Source organism: Schistocerca gregaria, unplaced genomic scaffold, assembly GCF_023897955.1.
Source record: "Schistocerca gregaria isolate iqSchGreg1 unplaced genomic scaffold, iqSchGreg1.2 ptg001248l, whole genome shotgun sequence".
NCBI classification, from domain to species: domain Eukaryota; kingdom Metazoa; phylum Arthropoda; class Insecta; order Orthoptera; family Acrididae; genus Schistocerca; species Schistocerca gregaria.
This window is the reverse complement of record NW_026062567.1, coordinates 25,001-28,076: the sequence shown is the minus strand read 5'-3', so window position 1 is coordinate 28,076 and position 3,076 is coordinate 25,001. Positions and strand designations below refer to the sequence as shown.

The 3,076-nt window shown below is 56.0% G+C and overlaps 1 non-coding gene across 1 annotated transcript in view; it reads left to right on the top strand.

Annotated features, from left to right (window-relative positions):
* The first annotated feature begins 2,152 nt into the window (after window positions 1–2,152).
* The window catches only part of LOC126330085 (small subunit ribosomal RNA), a 1,893-nt gene continuing 969 nt past the window's right edge, over window positions 2,153–3,076 (top strand). Inside the window, exon 1 of the ribosomal RNA XR_007562699.1 lies at window positions 2,153–3,076. This exon is cut by the window's right edge and continues 969 nt beyond it. This is a non-coding gene — a ribosomal RNA (small subunit ribosomal RNA).

Below are 3,076 nucleotides of genomic sequence, written 5' to 3'. Positions count from 1 at the left end.
AACCCACGTTGTCCCTTAACCTAACCCACGTTGTCCCTTAACCTAACCCACGTTGTCCCTTAACCTAACCCACGTTGTCCCTTAACCTAACCCACGTTGTCCCTTAACCTAACCCACGTTGTCCCTTAACCTAACCCACGTTGTCCCTTAACCTAACCCACGTTGTCCCTTAACCTAACCCACGTTGTCCCTTAACCTAACCCACGTTGTCCCTTAACCTAACCCACGTTGTCCCTTAACCTAACCCACGTTGTCCCTTAACCTAACCCACGTTGTCCCTTAACCTAACCCACGTTGTCCCTTAACCTAACCCACGTTGTCCCTTTGCCTAACATAGTTCACTGCTCGGAATCTCTGGTGTCGTTGTTATCCTCATGTAGATGTCTTGCGAGTGTTGCTTACTTTCCACATATTCCTGCTATCCACTGTCAATTGTACTGCAATAGGACTATATCGCCGACCCCCCCCCCTCCCCCCCCTCTGTCCCCCTCTGTCCCCCTCTTTGTGTCTCTGTCCTCTCAAGCTGGTCGGTCTGGCGTTTGAGTGTTAAATGAGCCTCGCAGCTGTTCAGTTGCATTCAGATGTCGACGCCCTCAGTGTACGTCGTGGTATGGTCTGTGTCCATTGTCCGCTGATGTCGTACGCGTAACCCACACGCTGTACCGATCATCGGTCGTTACGTACAGAGTGAAGTAGTGTGATACGTGTGACCGTACGCTGGCTGTGCCCAACGGTGTCGAATCTCAATTTCCATATGTTGTGCTTGATGCTACTTGTCTCGTCTCCCAATAACAGCTAGGTTGCACTGTGGTACGCCGTAGAGGCGTGTGGGAGGAACGTACGAACGCATTGTATGTCACCCTGGGTCGCTGGGGGTGGTGGTGCGGTGAGTCAGGTCAGGTCAGGTCAGCGTGAGCCGTCTGATGTAGTGACGCGTGTATTCCGACTTTGTCGTATTGCCTCACACAAAGTGCTACCCTGGTGGACCGCGTTCCATATCTGGGACATGCCGCAGATGCCGGTTGACAGTGGATCGCGGAAGGTACATCGCATACGTGCGCGGGCCACCTTCCACGTGTTCTCTTCTGCACATGTCGCAGTGTGTATGTGGTCTGATGTAGCGTGTCGTGACACATGACATCCTGGCATGCAAGAATTGTTGAATTCGCAAATGTAGGTGGACATCTACGTTTACTGCCCAAGATACGCAAATGAACTGGAAATCCGTTGTTGAGCGGTTGTTCACGCTGGAGGTGAATCTGTGATGGCGACGATCGGTACAGCTATTAACCGGTTGTTTCAGCGGTACCCGCCACATCCACACGCGTGACTAGGCCCATGTGGGTATGAAGCGATACGCGGCGGTGGCTTGGTGGGACTGTTCCCGGCCGGTGAAGGGGGGCCGCCCGGCGTGTTGGCCGCGCGCTGCGTGGGCGCACGCGCAACAGGCGGCTGGTGGGGGGCGCCGAGTGGCAGGAGCGCCAGCCGACGGGCCCGGCAGGCGGCGCAGCTACGCTGCGGCGCACCCTGCACGCGGCGCCTGGCGGCCAAAGTTGGTTCAGCCGAGCCCGGTGCGAAGCGCGGTGGACATCTGCAGTGTGCTGGTCTGATTGAGGACTGTGTGCGTTGAGGATGCGCCGCCGCCTGGCACTCGGCGCCGCGACGCCGTCTGCTGCTCGGTCGCCCCAGCGGTTCTCGCAGGTGGTTTGTATCGCAGTTGTGCGGACGTGTTGGCGCGTGCGCTGTGCTGGGAGAGTTCGCTTCTGCACCCAAGTGGGGCTTTGCCCTTGTGTGGCGCTGGCGTTGGAGCTGCCGGTCACCATAGGTGGCGCGTGTTGTCTCCCGCCGGCAATGCCACGACAGCACGCTCCCGGGCCTCTGTCGGCAGCGGCAAGCTCAGTTGGGAGCAAGGGTGTTCGCACTAAAACCGTCTACTCGCCTAACTCCGGGCGATTGCGCCTCTCTCGAAACCGACCAAGTACCTAGGACGGCGCTGCGCGCCGCCGGGACCTGAGAGGGTTTCGAGGTGTATCGTGCAGGGGAGCTCGGCCTCCTCCTGTTTGCAGAATAATTGAGCGGACGCTTGCGTGTTCGCGCGGGCCCCCGGGACACACTCCCGGGCGGCCGGCTGCTCAGCTCTAGTTGACGCAGCTCCCTGGTTGATCCTGCCAGTAGTCATATGCTTGTCTCAAAGATTAAGCCATGCATGTCTCAGTACAAGCCGCATTAAGGTGAAACCGCGAATGGCTCATTAAATCAGTTATGGTTCCTTAGATCGTACCCACGTTACTTGGATAACTGTGGTAATTCTAGAGCTAATACATGCAAACAGAGTCCCGACCAGAGATGGAAGGGACGCTTTTATTAGATCAAAACCAATCGGATTGGCTTGTCTGGTCCGTTTGCCTTGGTGACTCTGAATAACTTTGGGCTGATCGCACGGTCCTCGTACCGGCGACGCATCTTTCAAATGTCTGCCTTATCAACTGTCGATGGTAGGTTCTGCGCCTACCATGGTTGTAACGGGTAACGGGGAATCAGGGTTCGATTCCGGAGAGGGAGCCTGAGAAACGGCTACCACATCCAAGGAAGGCAGCAGGCGCGCAAATTACCCACTCCCGGCACGGGGAGGTAGTGACGAAAAATAACGATACGGGACTCATCCGAGGCCCCGTAATCGGAATGAGTACACTTTAAATCCTTTAACGAGTATCTATTGGAGGGCAAGTCTGGTGCCAGCAGCCGCGGTAATTCCAGCTCCAATAGCGTATATTAAAGTTGTTGCGGTTAAAAAGCTCGTAGTTGGATTTGTGTCCCACGCTGTTGGTTCACCGCCCGTCGGTGTTTAACTGGCATGTATCGTGGGACGTCCTGCCGGTGGGGCGAGCCGAAGGGGTGCTTTCGCGTCCCGAGGCGGACCCCGTTTAAATCCTACCAGGGTGCTCTTTGTTGAGTGTCTCGGTGGGCCGGCACGTTTACTTTGAACAAATTAGAGTGCTTAAAGCAGGCAAGCCCGCCTGAATACTGTGTGCATGGAATAATGGAATAGGACCTCGGTTCTATTTTGTTGGTTTTC